At 39.7% G+C, this 17,699-nt stretch overlaps 1 protein-coding gene across 2 annotated transcripts in view; it reads right to left on the reverse strand.

Moving 5' to 3' along the window:
• The window catches only part of Smap1 (small ArfGAP 1), a 127,800-nt gene that overhangs the window by 109,697 nt on the left and 404 nt on the right, over positions 1-17,699 (reverse strand). The gene's annotated exons all lie outside the window — the stretch shown is intronic.

Here is a 17,699-nt window from a genome sequence, read left to right on the forward strand (position 1 = left end):
AAAGAAAAAGAAAAAGAAAAAGAAAAAGAAAAAGAAAAAGAAAAAGAAAAAGAAAAAGAAAAAGAAAAAGAAAAAGAAAAAGAAAAAGATATCCCTTGCTCTTGGGTAGGAAGAACTAACATAGTAAAAATGACCATACTTCCAAAACTGTTAAACATATTTAATGCAATTCCAATATAAATTCTAATAGCATATCTCAAAGAACTAGACAAAACAATCCTAAAATTCATGTGGAACCAGAAGCAACCTAAAATAGCAAAGGCAATTCTGAGCAATAAAGGCAAGGCAGGGGGAATCTCAATGCCTGACTTGAAATTGTACTATAAAGCTACTGTGATAAAAACAGCAGGGTATTGGGGGGGGGGGGCTGACCTGAAGATCAATGGAACAGGTAAGAAGAGGCAGAAACAACTCCAGATATACTCAGCCACCTTATCTTTGACAGAGGTGCCAAACATTCCATGAAAAAAAGATAACCTCTCTAAGAAATGGTGCTGGAAAAACTGCCTCTGCACATGTCAGATGATTAAAACTGGACCCATATCTTTCACCATCTACTAAAAAAACCAAATGGATCAAAGACCTAACTATTAAAACACAAACATTAAATCTGCTGGAAGATAAAATAGGTAAAAACTCTTGAAGACATTGCTGTAGGCAAAGACTCTGTGAATAAAACTTCAATTACATGGAAACTATCATAAAGTTTCAACTGGGATCTCATCTTATTAAACAGTTTTTGCTCAGCAAGAGAAACGACTAAAAGAGTGAAGAGACAACCCACAATGTGGGAAAAAATGCTTGCCAGTTGTTTCTCAGGCAAAGGATTACTTTTGAAAACATACAAAGAACTCATAAAAATTAGACCTCCCAAACTGAAAGACTCAATCCAAAAATGGACATCTGAGATGAATGCACACTTCTCAGATGAAATACAAACAGTAAATAAACACATAAAAGAATGTTTAACCTCTCTGGTCATTCAAGAGATGCAAATCAAAACAACACTGACATTCCATCTCATCCCAGAAAGAATGGCTATCATTAAGAAATCAACCAATAACAAATGCTGGCAGGGCTACGGAGGAAAAGGAACCCTTCCCCTCTGTTGGTGGGAGTGTAGACCAGTACAACTGTGAAAATCAGTGTGGATATTCCTCAAAAAAACTAGGATTGGAGGTCCCACTTGAGCCATCCACTCCCTTTCTGGGTATCTTCCCAGAGGAACTAAAAACGTACCACCACAATGTATGTGCACCCATGTTTATAGTAGCACAACTGGTAATAGCTAGATCTGGGAAACAACTCAAGTGTCCACTGACTGAGGAATGGAAAAAAGATGTAGTTGGTTTATAAAGTAGAGTATTACTCAGCCATGTAGAAGGAGAAACTGGAGAGTTTTATGGGTAAATGGATGCAACTCAAGACCATACTCATAAGAGAAATAAGACAGATACACATGTAAACATCATATTGTCTCCCTAGTGTGAGAAGCTAGAATTATAAATATACAATAGTTATCCAAAACGTACAACAGATATTGCAAAATCGGAACTGTTCAAAAGGAAAGGAAAACTGAGATGGGGGAAGGGAGAAAACAAGGGAAAAGCAAAAAATATATACATGCAACACATACCATAGTTAAGATATTTACTTATAATTTATTTTAATTTAGTTCATTGAAAAGAAAGGTCTGTGCTAATCTTGTTTGGACAATTAGATACTATTATCTTGCACCCCAAGTAATTTAAGGATAACAATATGCAATGTATTAACCATTGTTATTCTATTATCTTGTTTTGAATTTTTTAATCTTTTATTTATTTGGTACAGCCATCTGGGACCCCAATGCCGTGCCTGCCTCACCCTGGGCACGCCAAGCCAGCCACCAAGACCAGACGTGGTAGTGCACACCTGTAATCTCAGTGCTGAGGAGGCTGAAACAGGAGAATCAATATGAGTGAGAGCTGTGTAGTAAGACCCTGTACCAAAGACATTGAAAAAAAAAAAAAATACTTTTTGAAAAATTCACAAGTCTTACACAAACCTTGATTCCTAAAGCACTTAGTTGTATCTTACACATAACCACAGCTGAGGCCGTATCTGTGAAAATACACATTTTGTAGGGAGCCGATGTAGGTGGAAATTGATGGCAAAAAATGTCAAATGACATCAAACTACCAAATGTATGAATAAATGCCCTAAGTGGTTGAATTCCTTTCCTCCCAGCTGGAGAGAGGGCTAACCTCAGCTTTTGGTCTGTTCTACTTCTCCATCCTTTCACAGTCTCACCACCACTGCCATCCCCACCCCCACCCCCACCCCCAGAAACTTGGAGAGCTGTGTGGACAGTAACACTGCTGTCCCTCACATCCACAGGGGACTGGTTCCAAGATTCACCCACCCAACCCCATGGATTGTAACAGCAAACTATCTGCACACAACCTACATTCATCTTCCTGCACATTTAAAAGCATCTCTAGATTACTTATTATACTTCAGAATGTAAATGTTATGCAAATGAATGTATAATATTTAGGGAATAATGACAATAAAAGTCTATAGAAGTTTAATTCAGACATAATTTTTTAAAGTATTTTCAATCTGCAGTTGGTTGAATCTACCAATGCAGAACCCACAGATAGGAAGGACACACTGTACCTCTCTAAGTAACTCCTGAATAAAATCCAAGATAATGATTAGCCATAGAGATTCTGGTATATTTTTATGGTTCTTCTCAATATTTTCTTTAAAAATTAGAAGATCACCAATTACTACACTTTCCAATGCCTTTTTTTAATAAAGAACAGAATTCCATGATAATCCTTTTTCTTATCCACCACCCTACCATGTTGATACATCATTAAGAGCCAAAAGCTAATCACAGCATCTTTACAATCATTTCATGACTTTCAAAATCATTTTCTTAGTATGTTTCACTGACACTCCACATGCTCAGAGTAGTCAATACATGTCAAAAAATACTCATTCAAGATTATAATGCATGGAGAGAGAGAGAGAGAGAGAGAGAGAGAGAGAGAGAGAGAGAGAGAGAGAGAGACACAGAGAGAGAGAGAGAGGGAGAGAGAGAAGTTTATCTAAGGAGGAGAAATGTACATTTTTAAAGTAAAAAATGAACCCTTTTCTTTGCTGGCAGCTTAAGTTTCCTCATGCAAAAAAACTATAATCCAGAGGAAAGACAGAATAGTATAGTGTATCCACTATCTAGTTTCAAAAACTTTACTATTCTGCCACATTTTCTTCATCCTTTTAGGTTTAAGTATCTTAATTTCAAATATTATGGATCCCTAAACCCTTCAGCATAAATCCCTTTATTAAAAAAGGAAGCCTCAAATGTTATTATTACACCTAACAAACTTCTCAATATCATTTGTCACTCAGCATACTCTACTTTCCACAACTGTGTTCCCATAATAACTTATTTTTTTTTTCAGATTAAAGCGTCTACTTAGGCAGACACAAGGGTCGGGAGTTCAATCCCTAGACCTGCTGTGCCAGTGCTGGCCCTGTTTCTGGGGCATGCTGAGACAGCGACTGAGACTGGGTGTGGTGGTGCGCACCTGTAATCCCAGCTCTTAGGAGGCTGCAAACAGGAGGATCACTACAAGTCCGATCTAGTAGTGAGACTCTGTAGACGCTGTAGACCCTGTCCTAAAATTAAAAATAATTATTATTTATGTATTTCTCAAAACTCTTTCAAAAAAGTATCCACTTAAGAATCATGAATTACATTTGGCTATGTCTCCTAAATCTGTAAGAATATGCCCTCCGTGGGACCGGGAAGATGGCTCAGTAGAATAAGTACTTCCCTGGCAAGCGCAAGAGTCTGAGTTCAATCCCCAGTTCTGCCAAAAAAAAAAAAAAAAAAAAAAAAGAATATGCCCTCCAAACATTTTGTCGCACCACTGACTTGGTAAAAGATACAAAACCCATGTTTATACAGTAATTACAACCTCCTTTTGTAATGTTTTCAGAAAGCACCGACATCTATGAAGCCTCACTCATATGCTATCAGTGTAATGCTTCCTACTTGGTGCAAATTCTAAAAATAATTTGAATACAAATATTCAAGGTCTACAAAAGAGTTCAAGCTCAGCTAAGTGTGACTGATACAAAAAGCTGTTCCTTAGCCCTGGGAAATACTTGAGACTGAACCTCTCCTCTACAAAAACTCAAACTTTTAAATTAAAAGAACTAGTATATAGTGGATAAATTTATTTAATATAAACATGATTTCTTTAGCCATTCATATATGAATTACATACCTGGGCTTCATACACTGAAACACATGAAAAAGTGTTACATATCTCTTCAGTTACATTCTATAACCTACTACATCCTGTCCTACCACAATGCAAAGGCTAAACAAGCCTATTTCCATCTCAGATATTTTGAAAATACTTTGTGAAATTTGAAATAAGCTGCTCGATTTTTTTTCACATTTTAGTATGGCTTACAGTTTTTGATATCTAGACATGACAACTGCTAAAAAAACAGGTCTTTAAAACACAGTACAGTAGTACAACCTGGGGGATGTTCTCTAGTTCTGTGATTCCACCTCTATCTTTCCATAAGTCCGATGCCTCAGTGTGAACTTCACCATAACTTCTTGGTCCTTCACCCTCTGCTGGTGAGACAGGATGGAGCAGGTTATTACTAAGTATTTCCCTATCCCCAGATCAGTTTAATCAGATCCTAATAAAACCCTGACATAGGCTAACCTCTATGGTTAAACTCATAGGCTAAATAATTTCTCCTAGGCGAGCATGGTAGTACACGCCTGTAATCCCAGCTGACTGAGAGGCTGAGGCAGGAGGATAGCTGGCTCAAGCCCAGCCGGGGCAACTTAGAAAATTTCTGCCTCAAAATAAAAAAAGGCATGAGATGTAGCTTCATCTGAAGGCACTGGGTCAGCCCCTAAGAGCAGCCTGATGTCCTCCTAACCCTGGACCAGAAACCCAAAGTACCCTTATCTTTCAAAAACTAGCCCAATATATATTTGAGATTAAAGAGAAAAAAAAATTGCTTCCTATTGTTTATAGGCATAACTTTCACAACTATGTCAAAATTCATCTAAAAAAATTATCTAAATTTGAGACAAATAATAAAGGCCAAAAAAGAAATTACTCCATCTTGCTTTTATCTGTGGAACTGAAAATCACTATCTGTTCCATTAGTTGAGGTTTTTGTTTTCTGTTTGTTTTTTTTTTGGGGGGGGGTCTTGGGGGGAAGGGAGGTTGAGGAGGGACAGTGTCTCACTATGCAGTTCAGACTGGCCTTAAACTCACTTTGCAGCTAGGCTGGCCTCGAACTCAGCTTCCTGAATGCTGGGATCACAGGCATGTGCCACCATGCCTGGTACTGTCTGTACTTTTTAAAAAAATTCCAAGTAAAAACTAATTTTCACTAAGGGGAAAATTCTGTGCTCAGTATTTCAATAAAATTTACATAGGGAAAATATTTTAATCTGACATAAGAGGGGTAACAGCAGAAATAGGGGCCTTTTGTTTCAGAAAAAAATAATTTCATGACAATAGAAAGAGATCAGTTTATAAAGAAGCACAAGTATATCAAGTATTTTGATAAATTGATCTTTTTACCAGCCTAGGATAATGAATCAAAATGCTAACCCTCATAAAGTAATCAATTACATCTAAAATTAAATTAATTTTAAATTCAAAAAACATTCAAACAGTAAAACTAGGCAAAATGGAATGGGGGGAATTCTTTCCTCTGAAGCCCAGAGCAACCCTTTTTTTTTAAAAAAAAAAAAAAAAAGTGATTAAAAAAAAAAAACCATTTTGGCTTTACTTTTAAATTAAAAAGGTGCTGTCTACAATCTCTTCACCCTCTGTGTCAACACACTCGCAGGTGTGCCGTGTGTTCTACGTGTATGCAATACGTCTCCTTGGCCTCCGTACTCCTGTCATCACATAAGAGAATTACTCTGAAATCCACCCAGCTCACACAGGGCATCAGAACAGCTTCTTCTTAAACTGAAATCAGATGAAATGAGACTTAAAATGAAACCAAACTCAAAATGGTAGAAAACTGTAAGACAGTGCCTCCTCCTCATGGAGAGAGGGCTGAGCATCCGTCCTCCTGTTCGCAGCAGCAGGGGCCAAGGCAACGCGGTCAGAGAGGGGCTCGGCAGGGCGCCTCTCCAGGACCGCACTTCAGGGAAACTCCTCGTGGTTGGTTCCTGCATATTCGGGTAGAAGAGCACCTGACAGGAGATCCAGGAACACAAGAGTCTTCAGACTGGCGGATCTCACTTACAGCTCTGCTTCCATGCATGGTGCCAAGTTAGCAATCTAAGATTCAGGATTCCCATCTCTGTGTATAAACCTTAGGGACCTCGGATTCGTAGGGAACTGGCATAAAGTATTCACACCAAGTAGTACCCACTGGACCGTAATCTACGAGGGGGAGAGCTGATATGTGCCGAGTATTCTGGTCAAGCACAGTAACAGTATTCTTTCACCTTAAGAACAGGCACCATATCTCACTCCTCTAAATCCCTAGTGAATGGGGACAGCTGAAATGTTCAGGAATGAACAGGGCACACAGGACTGTAACCACTCCACCCTCACTGCAGACAACAGAAAAGGAATTTGGCAATGCAAGCACCTAGCTCTGATTCCATACATTTCAAATTATCTCTAACTTGGGCTGGGGATGTGGCTCAGTGGTAGAGCCCTCCCTTGCATAAGGCCCTGGTTTCAACTTCCAACAGCACCAAAAAACAGGTAAGAAACCTCTCCAACCATATTCTTTTCTACTGCTGTTCAAAGCACAGATTCTCTAGTGGAATTATTTAAGCAAGATTTAGATTCAAACATTTACTAAGTACATATTACCTGACTCAAATGCTTCATATATAATATTTGATAGTCATCACAGATAATACTATTAATAGTCAACACTTGTTAAGATTATATAGGGTTCACCTTGAAACCACACACAGGATCCCAGCCAAAGGACAGGAACCTAAGCTTCACTTTCCATTAGAGATTAGAGAAATAAACAGAAGAGTTTAAAATGCAAAAACTCTATGTTAATTAGGTTTAATGAAGTCTTACTATCCTGAGATAGTGCAATTTTAGTTTTCCTAAGGATAATAATTATACAGGGCTATAGATATATAATTGTATACACTATTCTTTAGGGGATTTCAAGGCCCACTAAAAGCTGATTTTAGATTCTAATCTTAAAATCTGTCTCTGTCAGTGTCTGTCTGTCTCTGTCTCTCTCCGTCTCTCTCTCAGTCTCATTCTCTCTCTCAAACACTCTCTGTACCAGGGATAGCACTCAGGGGCACTCTATCACTGAGTTACATCCCCATCCATTTTTGGTTTTTGGGTTTTTTTTTTGTTTTGTTTTGTTTTTTGTATTTCAGGGAAGGGTCTACAGGGTGTTCAGGGTCTCACTAATAGATCAGACTCCTAGTTATCTGCCTGTTTACAGCCTCCCAAGAGCTGGGATTACAGGGGTAATCCACACGCCCAGTTTCAATTGCCACCTCAGTGCACCCTGGGGGTGCAGCCGGCATGGCAGACCAGGGGACCAAATCCCTGGCCCCTGCACCTGCTTGCAGGCGCTTTAATTGGATGAGCTATTTGGCTGGCCCTCCCAGATGTTTTTGGCACAAGATCTTGCCAAATTGCCCAGCCTGGTCTCAAACTTTCCATCCACCTGCCAGATTCCCAACTACTTGAGATTACAAGCAAGTGTAACCAAACACACTTGTCTTTCACATTCTTAAAAGAAGAATGTATATTAAGCTGGTAGAGGTCCTATTATCTACTGGATCAACTTCATGTTGCATGATCTGCCATTAAATATAATCCACAAGTTTGTCTCATTCTACCCAGCCAAATACATGATCCCTTGAGAACTACATTTCGAAATCAGAGTACAGGCCAGGCATGGTGCTATATGCCTGTAATGCCAGCTCTGGAGACTGAGGCAGAAAGATCACTGTGAGTTAAGAGGCCAGCCTGGGGCTACATAGCGAGTTCAAGTCAGCCTGAACTACACAGTAAGACCCTTCTAAGAAAGAAAAAAAAAAAAAAAAAAAAAATATATATATATATATATACACAATATTAGTCATAATAAAGAATTACTATAAGATACATATTTAAGGAAAAAGTCTTTGATTCCAATATTGAGTTGCCCAGAAATATCTATTAACAGAGCAATAACTGAGTGTGGCAAAAAGAAAGCTAATGAAATTGGGGGATCTTTTCAAATCTATGACAAGGGAATTCCTTCAACCACCAACCAATTAATTTTAATTTTTTGACAAATTCCCTAGATTTTTGGCATGTTCAAGAAACTGCAGCAAATTTATGATAAATGAAGACATGATCCAAATTTCCTATTTCCTAAGACAAAAAATGACATAGATCTGCCTTCAAATAGCTTCCTAAACTGGGAGGCACTCAAACTGAAGACTCTTTAGGTAAGTGGCCAGGCTGAATTACCATGCTTTGAATTTCCCCCAAGTAATGATTTCCAAGGCACTGGTGCCACATCGAAGGAAGGCAGGGTGGACATATATATGGATAAATATACATACATAATGTATGTACACATCCACAGACACACACAGCACAAATATACAGATTATATTGCATATATAGAACAGAGAGAAATCTTGGTTTGTGAACATAATTCATTCCAGAAACATACTTGTAGCCCAAAGCATTTGTACATCAAAATAAATTTCCCCATAAGAAATGCAAACTCAGATTATTCATTCCAAAACCCAAAAATATTCATTTAAAAATGTTTACACTACTGTAATATATAATACAAGATAAAGAAAACATAAAATGTAAATAAAGAAAAATAAACAAATTAATCTGCACTTAACTTTGAAAACCAATGTAGCTGGTATGCAGAAGATAAGAGAGGAAGGTGCCACAGCTGTGTCCAGATGTCCCTGAACGCCTCATGCGGTCACAGGCAGGGCTTCTCAGAGGTGGCCAGGTCTTGGTGTGTGGTGCTGGCAGTAAGTGAGCCTCACCCTCATTGTGAGTACGACTAATCAACAGCTGACAGCTGCTGCTGTCGCCTGCTACTCTGCTGCCAGGTCATGGGCTGTTCCTCCTCTGTCAGGCCCCTCTGCCACGCCACCCTGCCTTGGGCCAGCCAACTATGGGCTGAACCTCTACAAACTGTGAGCTGAAATGAACCTTTCCTTCTGTAACTCTGAAAGTTGTCTCAGAAACAAGAAAAGTAAGCGGGTTACTGTGTAGGACCACTTTCACCATCACTAATGAAATTTCCTTTTTGTTCAGCTTTAACAAGAACCTATCCCATAACACTTGCTTTTGCCTCCTTTTGAGGATTTCACAAAAATGTGATATTGCATTGTCATGAAACAGACTCAACATTCACACAGCTACAACTTTATTTTGGTGGTACTTTTGTACAAAAATTTTGCAGTTTCCCAAATTTTACATATTTCCCTAATCTTGTTTGAAGTAAAAGATTCCTTTGCCTTTTTCTCCTCTTGCCTTTTTGTCCTCATCAGACAAGAGCTCCTCCATAATCTCTTACTGCTGGGAATGACCACCCACAATCCCAAGGGGGTAAGAAGGATCACTGGGTCTGCTGTGACCATGTGACATTCAGCGTCACGCATTACTTGTTTTGCGTGACATCACTCATTTATCAAGGTAAAGCTTATAAGAAATGTTTGCTCTTCTTGTGGAACACTCATGAGCAAGTTACTTGTAAGCCAAGGTTTTGACACCTACACGGACCTCACACTAGACACAAAAAATGTCCTAGTCTCACAGAACAAAAACAATGCATAGCTCTATGGGAAAAAAAAAAAAAAAAAAAAAAAAGCATTTAAGTGCAATTCTTCTGGCTAATATAACGGCAATCTTACCTGTATACTATATTTCATATCTATACAGGTTATTACAATGACTAGCAACATCCTACAACTAGAAGCACCAAAATGTAAAGATGGCTACAATCAACCTTATGGGCTATATATGAATAATTCAAGGAAAACATTAAATCCCTTATTTCCATGTTTTTTAAAACGTACTCATTTGTATTCTAAATGACTTAGAAAAAAAACTCCAAAAAAAAAGTACTAAGCAAGGATTTTTCAAAAAAAAATAAAAATAAAATAAACAGAAAAAAAAAAAAAGATTTTTTTCATTTGTTAAAACATGTCCTAAGGAGAGCACTGTTTTTAAAATTTTTTACTTAGACCATTAAATTTATATTCACAGAAAAAAAAGTAATTTCAGAGTATATATGTCACATACATTGAAATAAAAAAATTAAAAACTTGTATACTCCATAGTACCTGCTAACACCACAAAATAAATAAAACAAAATACTTATAAACATTGTAGTTCTAAAATGATTTCCCTCACCTCAATGCCAGGCAATCACAGAACCTACTTCCTGCCCCCTAAATCTTATCTTGTATTATAGATAAGACTGTCATTGTATTAACTGAAATCACATTATGTAATCTTGTATACAAGGATTACTACACTAAGCATAGGCCTTTAAGACTCATCCATGTCACTGATTATACCACCAGTTCACTCATTTGTCTTACAAAGTATTGTTTCATTCTCCAGGTGAACTATTTTCATTACCCACTCATCAAAGTGACGGCTACCTGGATTGTTTCCGGTGCTTGGCTACTACATATAAAGCTGCTATAAACATCCATATACAAATTTTATCTAATAGGCTACAGTATAGTACATCATTTTAAGCAAAAGCCCTTATCAGATATTTTCTCCCAATCTATGACCTGCTTTTTCATTTTCTTTTGAAAAGCAAAAGCTTTTAATTTTGGTATCTACTTCTGTAATTTTATCCTTAAAATGAAATGTTATTTGTGTTCTATCCAAAAAATCTTTGCCTCAGTTCCAAAAATTTTCTCTCATGTTTTCCTCTAAAAGATTTATAGTTTCAGCTCTAAATTCAGTTTTATAGTCACTTCAAATTAATTTTTGTGTACAGTATGAGATAAGAGTCAAGGTGTATTCCATTGTTGAAAACACTACCTTTCCCCCCAAAAAATTACCTTGACACTGAAGTTAAAAATCACCTGCCACATGAATAAGCCTATTTTTGGACTTCAGTAATCTGTATCTGCTTTACACTAATGCCATACTGCCTCAATAACTGTAGCTTTAGAGTAGCCAGGGTTTTACTGTTGTGTTGTTTTGTTTTGGAGGCAGGGGTCTTACTATGCAGCCCAGCCTGATCTTAAAACTGCAGCAATCCTCGTGCCTCTGCCTCCAAGTGCTGGGATTATAGACGTGCACCATCACACCTGGCCAAAAATCAGTTTCTATAAGACCTCCAAGATTTTCAATCAGAACTGTATTGATTTGGGGAAGGTCTTTTGCATTTCATTAAATATTTTAAAATCAGCCTGTCAATCACACACACACACACACACACACACACACACACAAAAAAAAAAAAAAAAAACCACCTTCCAGGATGTTGACTGGAATCATGTTGATTTAGACAATGATTTAAAGAGAACTGACACTTTTCTAAATGCTGAGTATGGTGGGTTGACAAGTGCTGGTCAACTTGTAGCATCCAGCTGAACTGAACTAGTGTGGTGCTGGGTGTGGGAGGCCCACCTGGGGATTGTTGTTGGCAGCCTAAGAGGTAGTACTGGGGAAGAAGAGGAGCTGCTGTTGGGAGCTGTTGGAGGCTGCAGGGGCCTGTTGGTTTTCCTGGAGCAGCTTGTCCTGCTGGCTTTCGGGCAAACTTGGCTGTGCTCATCATTGAAGGGGCTCAGGAGCTCCTTCTCACTGAGGATGGCTAGGGTTCACTTTGGGGAGCTCTGATCCTCACCTTGAGCATCGCTTCCTGGCTTCCTGCCTGCTCAGTGCACCCTCTGGAGACACTTGTCCACTGGCTTTCATGATGGGAAGTCGGCTTTCCTCATCACTGGAGGAGCTTGGGACCTCACTGTTGCTGGGGCTCACTGTGATGCTTTTCAGGGGAGCTCTGGCTCTTACTCTGAGCACTGCTTCCTGGCTCCAGTGCAGATCCCTCAGCCTACTGGCACAGAACCTTCATCCCCCTGGCACAGACCTTTTAGCTTCCACCCCTGCTTGACCAGTGAGCCTTCCCAGTGCAGAGCCATGAAGCAGGCCTACAGAAGGCACTGTCATGGGCTCTAGGTCTTCAGCGGGACTCATGTAGAAAACTACCATGGGAATCAGGGCCTCCACTGGATGCTTCGGTCTTTAGTGTATGGACAGATTTCCTGCCCTCTCTTTCTATATGACTCTTTGGGTGATTCACTGTAACATAATCTTATAAAATGTGTCCTGTACTGGACAGTTCCCCTTGCAAAACTCCTAACTACAGCACAGTCATCTACTCCATGAACATAGTTTATCTCCCCGTTTCTTTAGGTATTCTTTTATTTCTCTGAGCAACCTTCTTGCACATGTTTTGTTAAATTTATTCCAGAGTTTATATTTTGTTATTGTAAATGGTAATTTTTACCTCAACATGCAATTATTTGTGTTCAGAAATGCCTAATTTTTCTATAATCACCTTGGATTCTTGAAACCTTATTAAAATACTGATTCTAAGTTATTTTTTATAAATTTCTTAGGATTTTTCCATATAAATAATCACAACACAAAGACTGTCAAAAAATCATCACCACCTTGCTGGCCCAGCATGATTCTGGACTCTGCCCTCCAGAACTGTTAAGACAATAAATCTGTACTGTTTTAGGCCACTGGGTTTGTGGAAATGTTTTATTGCCGCAATAACACCCCTGCCATGCACATATGAAAATTTCAAACTTCCAGGGGGAAAAGCAGGCGTTCAGTAAAATTCACATTGTTTATATAAACAGTTTACACATAATAAGAGACTCTTACCACTTGCAGTGAAGGGACACCCCTCAACCCAAGTTCCCAGGTGTCACTCAAGAACATTTCAAGGAGGCCTCCTACATGAATACTCTTCTGTACACCAATAGATTAGTACATCGTTTTAGAACACGGCCCTTATCTACTTGTTCTCTCCTTTAATCCCTAGTTGTTGGGGGTTTTTTAAAGCCTGAAACACAATAGTCACTCCAAAGACAATTTTTTTTCTAGTGAAAAATTCCCAGCTCTTCCAATTCTTGGCTGTATCACAATGGGAGAGTTATTTAACCTTTCTGTACCTGTCTCCTCACCACTGAAATAGGATAATTGTAGCACCTACCTCAAAAGCTTGTTTTGAGAATTAAATGAGTTAATATGCTTAGAGTAGTCAAAATATCTCTATTATATTTTGAGGAAACTTAAGATAGACAAATTTCTTTAGATCAGTAATCATCACAAACCTTTGTTCATATAAATTTACTCTGCAAAAATAAACATCATAAATACCAATTTCTCAAAACAATCTCTATTTCTTAATAAGAATTATTTAAAAATAACTTTACATAACAACTCTCAAATAACAAATGCAATGAAAAACATTCTCTATCCTCACTAGCTATGATGGACTCTAAGGCTGGGTCTCACAACCAACCTAGCTCTGCATATTTCTACTTTTTGAAGTTAGAAAGTTGAGATTCCCTGGAAGGCAAGGTATTGGAATAAATTAGGGTCTTCCAATTCTGTCCAAGTGGAACGCAGAGGCATGCACAGGCCATGTTCCCCCATTACAGGCACCTGGAGAAAGTGCCTAACAGTCACAGGTGCTGCAGCAACCTCTGTCCTTCTCCCCCAAGCTCGCCAGTGTTTTGGGTGAGACATAGCCACGGCAGAGGGCAACGGCTAAAGTGGCAGTACACATGGCCTTGGAAAGAGAAGGCTTCCTGCTTTTCCCTCCCCCAACGATTGTTTCTAAATGCTGTACCTGATTCCTGAGAATGCCTTCAGCTAAAAAGAACAGGTACAGTGGACCCGCTTCCTACTTTATATCCTCTCTGATGCCCTCACCTTACAGGTGCATAGGTTCCTTTTGCACTCTTCCTTAAGGATCTCCTCACACCATGACTGACTTACAATCTCTCCCCATCCCAACCTGCCATTACCAAATGTGATCATATTTACAAACAACTGACCCCCAAACAGACCTCACATCAAAGGCTTCTTTCATGCACCTGTACATTCGTGTGCATGGCCACTTTTTTTACTTCTTTGCCTTCTGATGAAATCCCCTTCATCTTTAGAGCCAGCTAACAGGAGTCTCCTGTGACGCCTACAAGGTTCCTCCAAACATCACTCCTTTCACACACCTTGCTGCCTACTGGTGGCTCTGTGCTCATTCACAGAGCCAATCATGCAAGCTATCTGTTGCATTACATTTACCTACCACATTACACACTTGTGCTGAGAGCTGAGAAACTGCCCTAAGCAGGATAAACAAGACCTCCTCTCTCTTGCAGGGACAATCCAGTAAGGTAATGATGTACCCAATAATTATTTCAATCATGTTTAATCATAACTGTAATAAATGCAATAAAAGATTCAGGATGAAGTGTCACACGGATAATGGAAGCCTGCCCTAATCTGGGAGGATCAAAGAGAATTATAAGAAGAAATGCTAAGCAAAAATTGAAAGCTAATAAGGTGATCAGGTAAAAAGGATTTTTAAAGCATTTCCTAGAGAGAAGGAATGGTGCATGCAAAGGCCTTAAGGCAGTGTTCTAGGCACTGTGACAACAAGGAGGGCAGAAGTCAGGGTGCAGCAGAACAACTAGCAACTAGCAGGAGGGAAGGTCTTTCTTATAACCACTATCAGAGCGCTTGGAACATCGTTTGAGGACGACTCACGTGCAAAAATGCAATCCTCGCCAAACAAACTCCTTTATTTCTTAACAAATGTGCTCACTCTACAACTTAGTACAGTGTTTGCCAAACAGTATGTCTTCATGTAAAAATCCACAGAATGAAGAAGTGAGCTCAGTGAGGACAAGAAGCTTTGCCTCTCAGCACCAGTGTGAACAAAATGATCGCTACCAGGGCAAGATTCTGACCTTGCCAACCAAGGCTTATGGGCAGAGGACTCGCTGCATGCCACTGTGTAAGTGCATTTCAAAACCAACCCTGCTATTACCTACAGATGAAGCTTTAAATTCTGAAAAGTAAATTAAGATTTTTAAGTAGGCAAAGGGGTCTCTCAGTCCCTACTGTCTCGTGCTGCCACCAACTAATACCCAACAGAGCTGCGCGACAGCGCCCACAGAATCAAGACTGCAGCCAGGGGAGAAGTGGTGCAGTTCCATCTGCCTGTTCCTATTCTCCAGTTGCTGAACATATCTGGAGACTGCAGGATCAAGAGCAGGACACCAGCACCTATGCCATCCTTTCCCCATTCCTGCCCAAGTACTGTCCACACAGGAAACAAACCGGTGACTGAGGAAAAAAAAAAAGCCCACACCCAATTTACACACCTCTGCCAACTACCAGGAGGTAAGCAGTAAATTTCAAAGCCTAGGCTTTAGTTTGACTACATGAAAGTAAGAAATTGGAGTTAAGTAGCAAAGAGCTTCACGACACACAAAAAGCTTGATGCAATTTTATTCAACAACAGGAAAAGCATCAATACATACAGTGAACAGAATCTCTTAATAACTAAACCAAAGAATAAGATCTTTAGCACATGTTCTAAAAGCATAATCAGAATTTCCACTGTCTGTATTTACTACATTATCCGATGTACATAACAGAACCACTCATACATAAACCATGAATTCTACTAGAATAGGGCTCAACTGAAACTGACAAAACATATGTAAATGTACAAATTACCCGAACAGTTACAGGTATAAAATCAATCTAATTAAACCAGTAAATGGCCCTACCCTTGAAATTTTTCCTGAGTGACCAAGATAAGTCAATTTCCTAGATTAAGTCATTTACAAGATCATTTTAACATTATTCTAGATTTATATGTACATGAAAATTATTTCTAAATGAAGCCTTCTACTTGAACCTTTGAACTTTCAATACTTTTCTGTTCTCTTCCACTTCCTCCACATCTCAAAAATGAAACAAAAGACGAACAAGGCTAAATTCTTAAAAAGACATTCAACATCTACTGACTTCAGCAGCAAAACAAGCAGGAAAACAAATGCTTTCTACTTTGCAGAAGAAAAAACTTTTCTAGTTCAAGAAGAGCGAGGAGGGCCAGCCAGAGAGCTCAACTGACTGAAGTGCCTGCTTAGGCAGACCCAGTAGACCAGGGATCAATGCTGTGCTGGCCCCACCCCAGGGACAAGTTGAGAAGGCTACTGGCACAGTGGCGCATGCCTGTAATCCCAGCGCTTGGGAGGCTGAAAAAAAGAGGATCATTACAGGTCCAATCTGTGTAGTGAGACCCTGTAGACCTTGTACCAAAAAAGAAAAAAGAAAAAGAAAAGCAAGGCTCTCTTCTCTCCATCCAAAAACAAGTACATGAAAAAGTTAAAGTAGGGTTAATAAAGGCTTTCAATTATTTTAAGAATGTACCAGTGAAAATCTAATTTTATAAAGTGGGGGGGTTTTTGGACAGCAATAACTCTGTTTCCAAATATAAAAGTAATCACTGAAACTATTATTCATTTTTAACAAACTGATTGACTATTTGCGAGCATCTCTGCTTCGTCCTTTTATTACTCAAAATGATAGCTATGAGCCTCCACTTCAGCTCTCACCTTTTAAAGACCTATCTTTTAATGTTTTACTAGTACAGCAATAAGCAAGCAATTGAACCTCAATATAGTAGAGTATTACCAAATAACCACACAAAACCAAGTATCAGGCAAATAAGGATGACAAGAATCAGGTCGTTTTAAAAGGTTATAGAGCATAAATCTGAAGTTGACACAATCAAGTTACCATGATACTGAGAAGTGCTTCATCAAGTGTTCTAGTTGCAGCATTCCTACCGGACTGTCCAGTAATCTAGTACCTGTTCTGAGGAGGAAGTAAGCCGTGCGCTGCTGCTGCGTGCCTCTGTCAATGCAAATATTATAAGCCAACCGAAACGTGCATGACTCAATGATACGGTGTTAATAAAGAACAGTAGAGCTTCAGAAATCCTGGTCACAGAAATCCTGACGAACATTCCCAGTGACTCTCTCCTGCTTTAAAGAACTACTGACTTCTCGCCGGATAATCAAATAACGCAATTTACAACTAAGTGAGAGCGCTGCCTAATGACAATGAAACCTCCTGCTTTGAAAAATCTGAAATATTTTCCCCGTGAGTTGACTTAGAAAACATTAAATACAAATCTGGATCTCCCCAAACAAAACATATCAGCTAAAAATACTGTATCTCTTCCAACAGCTTAGGCAGAAGCCCTCCAAGTGAACGAACTAAATTTAGGTGTTCTCTCCGGATCTTCACCATGCACCTCCTGCGACCGTGCGGCAGACCGCAAGGTGCGTGCACGGGCTCCCGAGACAGCTGGCCAGGAATCCAGCGGCAGCGTCTCCGGAACACCGACACACCGAATGCGATTCCTCTCCGTTCCAGCCCACCGCCGGCTCTGGCCGCAGCACCGCCACCTCGACCGCAAGGCCGCCGCCCGCCCGGCTGTTCCACCCGCGCCGGGCCCGAGGCACCGCCGCCTTCCCTCGCGCTCGCAGAAGCGAAGGCTGTCAGCTGGGCGGGCAGGCTGCTCCGAGCGGACCCGGCCGAGCCGGGAGGGCCGGG

This window comes from Octodon degus, unplaced genomic scaffold, assembly GCF_000260255.1.
Source record: "Octodon degus isolate 3935 unplaced genomic scaffold, OctDeg1.0 scaffold00061, whole genome shotgun sequence".
Lineage (NCBI taxonomy): Eukaryota > Metazoa > Chordata > Mammalia > Rodentia > Octodontidae > Octodon > Octodon degus.